Here is a 13,520-nt window from a genome sequence, read left to right on the forward strand (position 1 = left end):
CAGCTGAGCACAGCTTCCACAATCACACCTCTACTTATATACATTTCACCATCCAAACATGATGCTGCGGCTTCATGAGTCTCACACGTTTGACTAAATATGGACAGTTAGCCACTGGAAGAGGAATACATTAAAATTACTCTTGGGAAAGAGTTTATCAGATCAACTGTCTGATTGTTATCATAATACGGTGGCACTGTTCTGCTTGTGACCATGACTCGGCCTCTTTTTTAACTGGTCTGTGTGGTGTGACTGCAATAGGTGTGTGTTGGGTTAAGAACACCGTGGCTACTTTTGCACCAGGATTATTTCTGGCACTAATTATTTGGGAATTGTTCATAACATGCCAAACAATTCCAAGTCAGGTCAGGTCATGTCAGTTTATTTATAGAGCACACTTACAAACACACATTGACTAAAGTGCTTTACAGAGAGATTAAAATTATGGCATGGTTTGATTGATGGTTGTGCTATGGAGTGTCCTAAAACTGAAATTTGTCCAGTATGCTGTGTTTGTTCAAGAAGGAGATGAGTTGGGAGAAAACTACTTTTTGAAGAATTTTGGACAAAAACGAGAGCTTTGAGATTGGTCAGTAATTATTAGGAACAGACAGATCTAACTTAGGTTTTGATGATCAGAGGGTGAATGACAGCATGTTTTAAAGCAAGCTGGGACATAACCATAGACCAGAGAGCTATTGATTATTGACAAAATGTTAAGCCCAACAGTGTCCAGCACTTCCTTAAGTAGCCATGAGGGAATAATGCCTAAGGGACATGTACTAGAATTCATATGTGAGATAATATGTCTCTCACTGTTTGTCAGTGACAGCTGGTGCAGACATTACACCATGAGAGAGACTGTATGCAACACTAACATTGAATTGCAGTGCCTGTCCCTGAGACCTGTCTATCTTCCAAGGGAGTTGAGTAACATTATAATTGGTGCGGTGTATTCACCAGCAACTACAACATACACCCGGGGCCCCTATTTTCATTTTAAGGGACTTTAATCACTGTAAATTAGATCTGTTGCTCACTGGTTTTAAACAATATGTGAAGTGTAACATACATATGTTATGAAAACATAAAAAATGCTTACATCGCTTGTATCCAAAAAAACCTTGTCCAATTGAAAATAATGATTATAGACCGGTGGCTCTCACTTCAATTGTGATGAAATACTTTGAAAAATACATGGTGTCTGTACTCAAAGCAGAGGTCAGTTCTGTACTAGATCCATTTTAATTTGCTTACAGGCAAGGGCAGGGCATGGATGATGCCATGAACAGTACCATTTGACTATTAAGCACTTGGAGGACAGCAAATTATGGAATAAATCAGGAATATTTGGATGTCATATGATGAGTCTGACCAGTTATACATGTATCAACTATAGGAAACCAAAAAATCTTTAAACACTATGTGCACACAAGAGTTATCTCCATCGCAGCATCTGTCCTCTTGGGAAGTTACCCAACAGCCGAGCGGTGACAACGGCAACTTTTAGGAGACAACCCCCTCAACTTTCTACCAAATATGGGCATGTTTCCTATTAGGTGAAGATGTTTATTTCCTCTGACTATTGGTCAGGCAGTTATACAACATCAGTTTAAGGAAGTTACAAACTCATGCTAGTTGGAAATTCTTTATTAGGAATAATCAAAATAACAAAACAAAATGACAACAAGATAATTAAACCATACCAAATGTGACAAAAAAAACAAACAACTAAAACCCCCAATAAATATAAAATAATAAAACATACAAGATCAAAAAATCTAAATCAAATCATACTCCAAGCAGAGCATAAAATGGATAATAATAATTCATTCATAGATTATAGAAAAGTATTCATGTCAGTGATAGCATTAAGAAATAAAGTTATAAAACATAATTATAGATGTGTTATTATGGACAAGTACAACTGATCCTATAGGACAGGGCATTTTTGAACAAGTGGAAGGATGATATGGATCAAATATTTACAGGTAGATTATTCCAATCAAAGGGAGCTTTAAACATAAAGGCTTTCCTAGCTATTGACTTAAAGACTGCAGAAACAGGAAAAAGAGCTTTATAAAATGTCTAAATTGATAATTAGAATGTTTGTTGAATGTTAATTGAGATTTATACATTTAAAAATAAACTGCAGCCACTGCCACTGTCTTCGTAAGATGGCAGAGGGCCAATTAAGAGTTTCATATATTATACAATGATGAGTTGTGAAAGTACAGCCAAGAACAAATCTGCATACTTTATTATAAACTATATTGAGAGGAGGAAGATAAGTTTTGGATACAGCCTGATATACAACATCAGCATACTCCAATATGAGATGAGTTGTAAACAGGCTTGGAATTTTGTCATTTTATGGGCAAGGCCATTTGGCCTTCAATGTCACAAAATGTTGAAATACTGAAAATGAAATATGAGGATTTGGAACCTACAAATAAATAACTTGACTTTCCAATAAGAAAAAAAAGAAGTGACATGAAAAATATAAATAATTCACTTTTTTAATATTAATAACAACAAACACAAACATTAGAAGTTGTCCTATTATATTCCTCCTTAATGTTATGTCTCTTACTAAAACGTACAGCGAAAAAAAAAAGGAAGTAAAGCAATCCTCTACTCGCTCTCTGACAACTCTAAATTTCCATACCTGTTCTTCTAGGAAGGGAGGGAGAGTGTGTGTCATAAAGTCAAAGAGTCAAATAAAGGAATGAAACTCAACAGCAGGGGGTGTCTTCTTGGGAGTACTGAAATGCAGTACTCCATGTGTGTGTGTGTGTTCATTATTTACTCTTCATATTCTATTGTTTATATGTAACTTTTTGCTTTGGCAACATGTTTGATCCACAACGTTATGCCAATAAAGCATATTGAATTGAATTGAATTGAACTGAGGGAGAGAGAGAGAGAGAGGGAGTCTTTAATATGACTCATCAACATCTTTCATTATCCCAAATGTTTCTAACAATTTTCAAGCCTAGAGAAATCCATAATTTTAATCAAGGTAACAGTCCATTTCGTTTGGTCGCCATTCACTGGCATCATACTCCCTCTACCAAAGAGTATATGCGTACAAGATAATATGTCATTGTTGTGGTTGTCTGCCAGCAGCTGTCATGAATTGACTTTTTATCCATTTTTAAACCACATTTTTACAAAAAATTATATAATCATATTTTCTTGCACCCCATTTTCTTAATATCCAAGCTGCAAGGACTGCTGCTGTTCTAAGAGACCACAGACACTTTTAAAGCTACCTCAAGATTTTCACAGTAGCAGGGGCACAAATACTGTGTAGGGCCTACAATGATTTTTGGGGCATCACAGCCAGAGCAAGGGGCAATGACGGCCATGGCCATTGTTTTGGTAATGGACATAAATCATGGAATAAATAAGGATTACTTGGCATATGATGAGTCCAACTGATTATACATGTGTCAGCTGTTTGAAACCAACAAATCTTTAAACACCATGTGCACACAGAAGTTATCTCCATCGCAGCATCTGTCTTCTCGGGAAGTTACCCAACAGTCGAGCGGTGACAATGGCAACTTTTAGGAGCTAACACGAAAAACATCTTACGAAATATGGACATGTTCCCTATTAGGTGAAGATGTTTATCTCCTCTGACTGCCTGTCAGGCAGTTACACAACATCAGTTTGAGGAAGTTACAAACTCATGCTTTTAAGATTCTTCAGGTAATATATAAGGTGGAAATAAAAACTTTAAGAGTTTCTAACCAGCTCCTGCACCAGTAACTGACTCTAGGAGGTTCAGGGCTCAAACACACTTTACACAACAAGTTAAATAAAAGATCAGAGAACTGAAAACACTAAAGGCACGAGGGAGCACAGGACTTTAAATCAAACACAGCTGAGGGCTACGTCATCCCACTTGATCTTTAGGGTGGTCCCCCATACCCTGAATACCCTCCAGATGTCCTGAGTACCCGTTGCCCCCATACCATGAGGACCTCCCCATACACTGAGTACCTCAAGTACCTCAAGTACTCTGCCATATCCCAAATACTGACCACCATACCCTGAGTAAACCCTAGAACCCTGATTACCTCCCTATATCCTGGGTACCTTCCCACATGCTGATTATCACCCTCACACCCTGAAGACACCTATCCATACCCTGAATACCCTCCAAATATCCTGAGTACCCCTACCCCCCATACCATAAAGGCCATACACTGTACACAGAGTACCTCTGCATACCTCAAGTACCCTGCCATATCCAAAGTACTTCTCCCATCCCCTGAGTAAAACCCAGAACCCTGATTACCTCCCTATACACCAAGTACTTCCCCCACACCCTGAACACCACCTTAAAACCACCTTGCCACCCAAAGTTCCTCCACTGAGGATCTCCACATACCCCAAGTACCTTCCCATACCTTGAGTACCTCCCAACATACCCCAGTGCCAGTGCCTTGCTAGATCCTGAGGACCCTAAAACACCCACAAGACATCCTCATACCCTGAATACCCTCCCCCTATCCCAACAGTATTTCATTAGAAGAGCTGTAAATAATTCTTGTAAATTGTTGTAAATGATGGAATATCTCTTAGACCTTGCTGCTCTTTTTCATTTTAATTTAATCTGAATTGATTTGAGTCAACTGTGGATTTGAGTTGGGCATGCAAGAGCAGATCCGTCATCTTGGACAGCTTGGTACGGCAACACTACTTGAACTACATCTTGAACATAAACAAAACAAAAACAAAATAAACAATATAAAGACAACTAAATAAAAAGAAAAAAGTCCCGGCGTTTTATCAAATTAATGTCAAAGATGGAAGAAACACAAGACAGAGCTCAGACAAACACATTCAGGTACATTATTGAATGAGTACAGTTTTGCATTTTGCCAAAGAATTTGAAAATGAACCAAACATTTTTAAGTAATAACTCATGTGCTGAGAGAAATGTGTGTAAAATCCACTGTTGACATTCACATGTAGTGACAACTTGGTTTGTCCAACTGGTGTTGCTGTACCTAGCTGTCCAAAATGGCGGATCCGTTCACGCATGTGCCACTCCACCAAAAATGACTCAAATCCTGTAGTGACAACAGGATCTCTGAGGAGCCATGAGCAAGGATACATGAGAGCAGCCTTCACGGCAGTCTTTTACTGGCTAACACACCCCCTTATTGGAAATCAGTTATTGATTGGACACTGCAGCTGATCGGACTGATCTGATACATCACAACATCACTGAGTGGAGACAAATTATAGATTCAACTCAAGTGTATCACTCCCAAGTTTTACATTTCATTTGTTTTCTGATTCACCATCTAGTTAAAAATCTGTGTTAATTGTTGGTCTGAACAACATAAGAACCACAAACAAGATTTTTCTTTTCATGATCTATTTCCTTTTATTTAACTTTTATTATAGATCACATTAAACTAAAGAAACAACTATAAAAATCTAATCTAAATAAAGCAAATAGAAGAATAATGAATAATGAAACAATATTAATTATTATTAGTAAAACAACAACCAAACTCCAATAACCACATCTGTCCTTCAAATCAGCTCTCCTTGTTAGTATAGCGGACACTATCTCAGCTTTTCATACAGTGGCCAGCTGCTGGTATGTGTAAAGGGCTTTCATGACTAGACGTAACCTGTTGCTGTCTTCTCAAGCAAGCACAGGATCGAATCTCATCTGGAACAAAGTTCTGATGTTTTTTTTATACTGGTACCATGCATCATCAGCTGAGGGCTGAGGCTGCAGTCTGACCAGAGGAGGAATGTATGGAGGTATAAGGTGAAGGAGGATAACCAGAAGAGTCTGGACAGATGCTGGAGGGACAGAAGTCAGTATGACTGAATGTGATATAATTAACATCAAATGTCTGTCTATGACCCAACAGCAGTAAAAGTTTCATTCCTCACCATGTTGCACTGATGTGCTGAAGTACTGAAGATGAGACCAGTTCAAGGAGACACAGGAGCTTTTACCAGGCTAAATAAAAAAACACAGACAAGCAAAATAGACATTACTTAACTAAAAACACCTTGCACAATGTAACATTGCACCATAGAATAAACACAAGTGCATATTTACTTGACAAGCAGCATTAGGTCCATTGATCCAGATCTCCTGATGATGTCACAGAGTTATAGACATATCCATTCATTGTGATCACAGAGAACCTTACGGTTCAGATCAGGCAGGGTCTCTAGTGACTGTGAAGAAGAATTGCACAACCCAGTGAGATTACTGGCACTCATCAGTACAGATCAGCTGTGGAAAAAGCATGATGCTGAACTGAAACTGTGTACTCACCCAGTGTGCTATCCTCATCCTGGAGCCATCAGACCTGGAGGATTAGAGGCCTGAGTGAAGGCCACTGCTGAGGGTCAGAGGCGATGATGAGATCTTGTACTTATACAGAAAAACAACACAATCTTCAGAAATATACACAAGCAATGACTATATACCGGTGAAACAGTTTCTGTTAACTGTAAAGATGACACAAACAGTGCAAAGAAGTGAAAAGTGCTGACATAAATATTAAATGGTAAAAAAATGGTAAAAAAAACAACTTTATAGTACATGGTTATGTACAGTATATACAGCCTGTTCAAATAATGCATGAAATGCATACACGTTATTGCACATTTTGTATTTCAAACTAAAATAAATATTTGTAGGTGCAGTGCGTATTATAGTGTTCCAGGTTTATTGCATACTGCTACAGTGACTGAACTGTTCATAAGTGTGACAGCAAGGGTGAAGAAACTGTTCCTGAGTCTGGTGGTTTAAGTGTACAGAGAGGAGAAGGTGGAACAGCTTATGTCCAGGATGTGAGGGGTCTGCAGCGATTTTCCCTGCCCATTTCCTGACTCTGGAGGTGTACATTGTCATTTATTGTGATTTGTGGCCTCTTACTGACACCTGTTGGAGAGTCACTAGAAGGCACACCTATAGTCTAAGACAAGATAAAATAGCCACTGCTGCGCTAAAGAGTCGGCCTCCATCTGATTAATGCTGTAACTTGTATTATAAGTTGAAGTGATACTCAAGCAGACACAACATACAGGTCCTGGATGGTGGGCAAGACAGCAGACCTGACTGTCCATTGTAGTCTGTTCCTGTCCTGTTCGGTGGCCGATCCAAACCAGACCAGACCTTCAAGTTGATAAATGAAAGCTTTGATTTAATGACATGAAAAATAATTTAAGTTAAATCCAGTTAAAACTTCACTGATCATAGATTTCATTTAAAATAGAAGAAAAACATCTAAATCCTGATTTACACTTGAGTTTGACTTCTTTTTCTGTTCCTGGCTGCTTCCTTCTTTCCTCCACAGTCACACACTGCAGTACTGTAAGTCAGCTGAAACATCAACTCCTGTGAAAGAATTATTTCTACACTGTGGTACTACTTGAAGTGTGTGTATTTCCTCTTGCACTGACTGTAGGTGAGTGTTTTGTCCAGCAAGTGTTGCTGCTGCATGAAACATGTTGATGGATGATGTAGTTTCTACTGTTTCAGTGTGTTTCAATCACAGTTTATCAGCCCGGGTCAGATCAGATAACATATTAATGGACAATAATATACCTTGTTGCTGATGAATGATATCTGAATATTTTTTATTTCAATAAAATGACACTAATTGAATTTCAACATTCACCTGTTCAGTTCTAATTGTGGCATCATTTTATTTAGTGTATTTGTAAGGGACCATGTACAATATTAAACATAAATGTTACCATTAGATGTGCTGTACCAGAGTTAGCTTACAGCTCATTTTCATCTGCAGTCCCTCAGCAGGTCATAATTAAAACATATGCACAGTAACAGAACAGTACAAAACAAAACAAAAACATACTTTTTTTTTTCACTTGCCCAGTCAGGCAAGAGGGTCAGAAATCTACTTATCCAAAGTCAGTTTTTACTTGCCCACACACAAATTGTCTTATTTATTAGAGGTTATCAAATAACAACAAAGACTAAAGTTAATTGTCATGATTAATCTTAATTTAAGTAAATGAAACAGAACAAGGACACGGAGTGTCATAGATACAAAGCAAACAATCTTGCATATTGAAAATGAACACTAAATTCTTTTGAACAGCCCAGTTTCTATTAAATAACGGAATAAACTCCCTAGCCTGATGGCAAAAACATTTTTTAGACTCATTTCTTACACTACAAGCTTCCAAATTGCCCTCTTTAATGTTTCTCATTCTCAAGAGTATTTATGGCAGTGAAAAATTACATGCTTCACTGATTCCTCTATTTGACAGTGCTCACATAATCATGAGGGATGTTTGTTTCATGCATCAAACTACTAGCCTACTCAGTTCTTGACTGGCCAAGATAATGCCAGAGAATGAGAACATATTTTATGACATACCTATCGAAAAAAAAAAAGATTGAGCCATAGTTTCCTTAAAAAAAGGGAAATATGTAAAAAAGGAAATTAACTTCATGAGTTCAAGTTATATATGTACATAAATGAGGTTCAGTTGTTAAACATTAAGATTAACAATAGTAACAGACAGTCAGTGAACTGACCTCAGAGTCTCCAGTCTACATTGTGGACTCTCCAGAAAATCACACAGCAGGGTCACTCCTGAATCCTGCAGGTTGTTTCCACTGAACTCCAGCTCTCTCAGATGAGAGGGGTTGGACTTCAGTGCCGAGGCCAGAGAAGCACAGCTGATCTGAAATGTAGTGGAGTGGAAGTATAAAGTAGCATCAAATGGAAATACTCAGGTAAAGTTCACGTCTCTCAAACACTTAAGAACAGTATTTGAGTAAATGTACTTAGTTACTTTCCACCACTGATATTTCTGAAGATTGTTGAGTTGCTATTTTGTGTATGTGCACTGAGAGCCATTAAACTGGAGCCAAATTCCTTTTATGTGTTAAAGTACTTGGCCGATAAAGATTATTCTATTTATGTGTAAAATCTACAATATAAAGGTATACTCAAAAAATGAGTTTTACAGTTTACACAGGTCCAAGGCATGAACAGGATTCAAATGATTATGAGACCAACACCTTACCACTTAGTCACCGCCTGGTAACCTGGTGATGCAAATGGGGCACAGTATAACTACTTAGTGAAAGAGATAGTATCACCTGTAAGTCATATGTTAAAATATCTATAAGATATGCCAAATAGCTAACTTCAGCCTCTGAAAAAACATCAGTGATTTTGCATCTATTATGCCCTATTGCGATATATCAGATTTTTTTATCATGATAAAGATTTCAACCACATCATCCAGCCAGCCCACTGTGGAGGACCACAAGGGTCACAGAAATAGCAATAACTAATTTTACAATCAAAAACAGGAATTAATAAATTACAAAGTCATTCATTATTTGATATTATTATTAATGGGTGATAAAAAGAGGAATTATAAAAAGAATTTATAAATGAAATGATTGTCCATCAGTAAATTGTTCAAATTAAAAAGGGATTTACATAAACAACTTCAAAATAGTCAATAAGTACATCATTTGAAAATACATTGATGAATTCCAAAGTAAAAAACTTAATTTCAAAATCTATTTGAAAATGCAGTTTTAAAAAGAGAAATAATGAACTGAATTTGCAAACTGAATTAAGAGTATAGCTTTTAATCAGGCATTTGAAAGGGAAATTCCTTTTCCCATTTGCATCTCCATTTCCCCGCTGCTTTTCCTTTTCCGATTCACTATTGCATTTGCTGAGTCATTTAGCTTCTCCATTTAGACTTTCTGTGACCCTTTTGGTCCCCGCGCTGCTAAAACAAAGTAAATCAGTATCCCCCAGAAGCCTCCCCTCCCGTGAGCAGCTCCTGGCTTACTACATTTAGGGGTCTATGATAAGTATCAGAGGTGTTCAGACAGACAATTTCAGCATAATCAATTATAGGTAAGGCAAGGCAAGTCTATTTGTATAGCATATTTCAACAACAAGGCAATTCAAAGTGCTTTACATAGAGCATAAAAGGCATCAATACAGAATATAAAAGCAGCACAAGGCAATGTAAAGAGACATTTAAATACAATTAAAAAGTGTTAAATTTGGAAATAAAAAAGAAGCTAAAATAGAATAAGACAGATAAAACAGGAGAATAAAAGTTACAGTGCAGTGTTAGATATTAACCCTCAAATTGGTTTAATAAAGGAGTTTGTTCCAGATATGTGGAGCATAAAAAATTAACGCTGCTTCTCCAGGTTGAGTTTTTACTCTGGAGGCAGAAAGCAGGCCTGTCCCAGATGACCTGAGAGGTCTGGATGGTTCATAATATAGCAGCATATCAGAAATGTATTTCGGCCCTAAACCACTCAGTGCTTTATCAACCAACAGCAGTATTTTGAAATCAATTCTTTGACAGACAGGAAGCCAGTGTAAAGATCTAAGAACTGGAGTGATATGATGCACTTTCTTAGTCTTAGTGAGGACTCGAGCAGCAGCATTCTGAATTGGCTGCAGCTGTCTGATAATTTTTTTTACGGAGACCTGTGAAGACACTATTACAGTAATCAAGTCTACTAAAGATAAATGCATGGACAACTTTGTCCAAATCCTGCTGAGACATATGTCCTTTAATTCTTGGTATATTCTTGGCTGATAGTAGGCTGATTTTGTAATTGTCTTAATGTGGCTGTTGAAATTCAGGTCTGAGTCCATGACTACACCAAGATTTCTGGCTTGGTTTGTAGTTTTTAACATTATCGATTGAAGCTGAGTGCTGACTTTTAATTGTTTTTCCTTGGCTCCAAAAACAATTACTTCAGTTTTATCTTTGTTTAATTGAAGAAAATTCTGGCACATCACTAATTTGTTCAATGCACTTACTCAGTGCTTGTACAACAAAGTTGTTCAGCTGTTAGAAAACAGCTTTCTCAATGATTTTACTTAAAAATGTGAGGTTTGATATGGGCCTATAGTTGCTCATTAGTGAAGTGTCTAGATTGTTCTTTTTTAAGAGTGGCATGATGACGGCAGTTTTCAGGGCCTTTAGGAAGACACCTTAAAGAAGAGACATGTTGAAAATCTGTAGAAGATCTGAGATGTAAATAACATTTGTAATTGATGTTGAAATTGAGTGAAAATATTAGCTAGCTAACGCAAGCTCTCCTGAAAGTTAACCAAGTGCTAGGAACAACAAGTGCAAATCTACAAGCTGCTGCCGAGACAACACACACAGTTAGCCCAGCTGTTAGCATGGCCCCTGTGTAACTTAATGTCACTCAGCTAACTTTAATATCTGGCTGAAGTCATGCGATCATGAGACCTTTGTCAACAGTTTAATAAGCATGAACTCATTTCAAGGTCGTACACCGAGGTATTATGAAACTGAAGCAGGTTATGTTTAATTTTTGTTGTTTTGTTGTTACTGTGTATATTTGAGTCACCACAGTGGTAGTCTATGGAGTTATATGATCAGCTCAGAGTTAGTGTACTGTCATGTGTGTGTTTTTATTTATTTATTTTTATTTTTTATCATAAACACTTTTTATTATTTCACTTATACTTGTTTGTCTCTTGCCTCAGGTCATACATCGCTGTTTAGTCACTGCTCCACAACAACAGACTTCAACATGCATGTTGCTGCCGTTCTGTACACCACCTTAAGTCCTGCTGAGGTTCACCTCCTGTGGCAGAGTGACAGAAGTGGGCTTCAATACACAAACACAGCACCATCCAAGAGGCTTGTATGGACCGGGACAGCAACTTTTACCTTGAGCCCCAACATCTTTTCTAGCAGCAATCAGATTGGTCAATGGACACTTCATATTAACTGGTGTGTGTTTCATAATAGCTTTAAATGAGAGTAATCATGATGGTCTGTGTCTTACAGAAAAAGTAAAAATCTGAGGAAATCAATCGATCATTCAAACTTTATTTGTATAGCACCTTTCATACAGGTTAGTACAGTTCAAAGTGCTTCACATATGACTGACAAGGCGATAATAAGAAAGAACAAGAGTAGACCGTAAAAACAACAAAAAAGATAAAAAAAAACAAAACAAAAAGAAAAATGATGTCAATGAAATATAATAACAGATTTAAAAGCTATAATAATAATAATAATAATGATAATAATAATAATAATAATAATAATAATAATAATAATAACAATAATAATAAAATAGAGTTAAATAAAAGCTTGACTAAAAAAACTAGATAAAATAGATTAAAAAGACAAAACAAAGACAAATAAAATCGATAAGAGAGATAAGATATTTCATCATATTAATAATATGCCCAGGGCTTGAGGAAGCTTTGGGCAGAGAGGAAGTGACAATATCCGTGTCCAGAGTGGCACACAAGTAGGTCTATCTGTGGACTCTTAGTATCTACATGACACATCCACTTGGATAGGTTTAGGCATGAGCATTGAGATGGTTAGGGTGAGGGGTGAGGAGTCAAGGGTAAGGTGGGGCGTGTCATGTAGTAAAGTGGGTTTCGTGTAGGTCTGCAAGACAGCAGATAGTGGCACAAGTGTTTTCAATGATCAGTCATTGGCGTGGAGAAGCTGAGACACTGGAGAATGTTTGCAGTTAACATCCTTGAACCTGGGTGGCTCTGGTGTAGTCCATCTTTTCTAAAAGGAAAAGAAGGGATTATAAACAATTCTGGCTCTTTGGCCACTTAAGGCTTTAGTCGTTTCAGTATTATAGTAAGTAACTTTACTTAAATCTATTTTAAAGTAAGAATTTTAATAGACTTAAAAAAAAAAAAAAAAAAAAAAAAACTGGGTCGCCAAGCTACAGGCGGCAAATATAACTCTGCTTTCATCTCCTGCTTGAAGTTCGAGATCGGCCAATATTCCCACCAATGAGAGCTCTCGTTTTCACAAGCCAGCACAGTGATTGGGTATAGCAGTTAGAAGGCGGGATCTTTCAACACAAATAGTGGACGCTTCCAAACTACATTAGTTAAGTCGTCGAAGTTAGTCCGCAAGAGGCAGAAATATCTCATTCTGCCTTCAGTTTAAAAGCATACAATTGCGCAAGGTAACAGTTTCAGAAATTATGCTTTTAATGCAGTTAGTGTTTCCATGGAGATGTATTAGCACAATGTACAATAATAATAATAATATTGTTTATATTGCACATTGCACTGTAATAATAATAATAATTATACTCATTTTATTAATCATATTTCAATATATACTATGTATATAATCATTGCACATTGGATAACTATTTTTTTATCTCACTATCTATCTCACTACTCTCATTGTAATATATACTACATATATAATTACTGCACAATGTATAATAATAACCTTTTCCATTTTAATATTCAATGTATTCTATTGTTGTGTACTGTTGTGACACTTAAACTTCCCTCGATATAAATAGTATTTCAGAGTATTTCATATTCTTATTGAATGATTTTATCTTTTCATTACTCCTCTGACAGTGAGGACAGATTTGCTCACCTGGACTTTTATTTTATTACATTAGCCATCAGCTATATTTGAGATTCATATTTTGATAATCTTTAAAGTACTGTCTGTTA

General features: G+C 36.8%; 1 long non-coding RNA gene across 2 annotated transcripts; it reads right to left on the reverse strand.

The window, feature by feature from the left end:
• Positions 1-5,550: 5,550 nt before the first annotated feature.
• On the reverse strand, positions 5,551-6,624 carry LOC122966785. 2 transcript variants are annotated; one of them, XR_006398457.1, is made up of 4 exons: positions 6,326-6,624; positions 6,104-6,225; positions 5,932-6,001; positions 5,551-5,838 (listed from the first exon to the last, which is right to left on the reverse strand). It is a non-coding gene; the product is annotated as an uncharacterized LOC122966785 (long non-coding RNA). The 2 variants fall into 2 exon arrangements; XR_006398459.1 differs by lacking the exon at positions 5,551-5,838 and having other exon boundaries at positions 5,913-6,001.
• Between the last annotated feature and the right edge of the window lie 6,896 nt (positions 6,625-13,520).

This window comes from Thunnus albacares, chromosome 17 (genome assembly GCF_914725855.1).
Source record: "Thunnus albacares chromosome 17, fThuAlb1.1, whole genome shotgun sequence".
NCBI classification, from domain to species: domain Eukaryota; kingdom Metazoa; phylum Chordata; class Actinopteri; order Scombriformes; family Scombridae; genus Thunnus; species Thunnus albacares.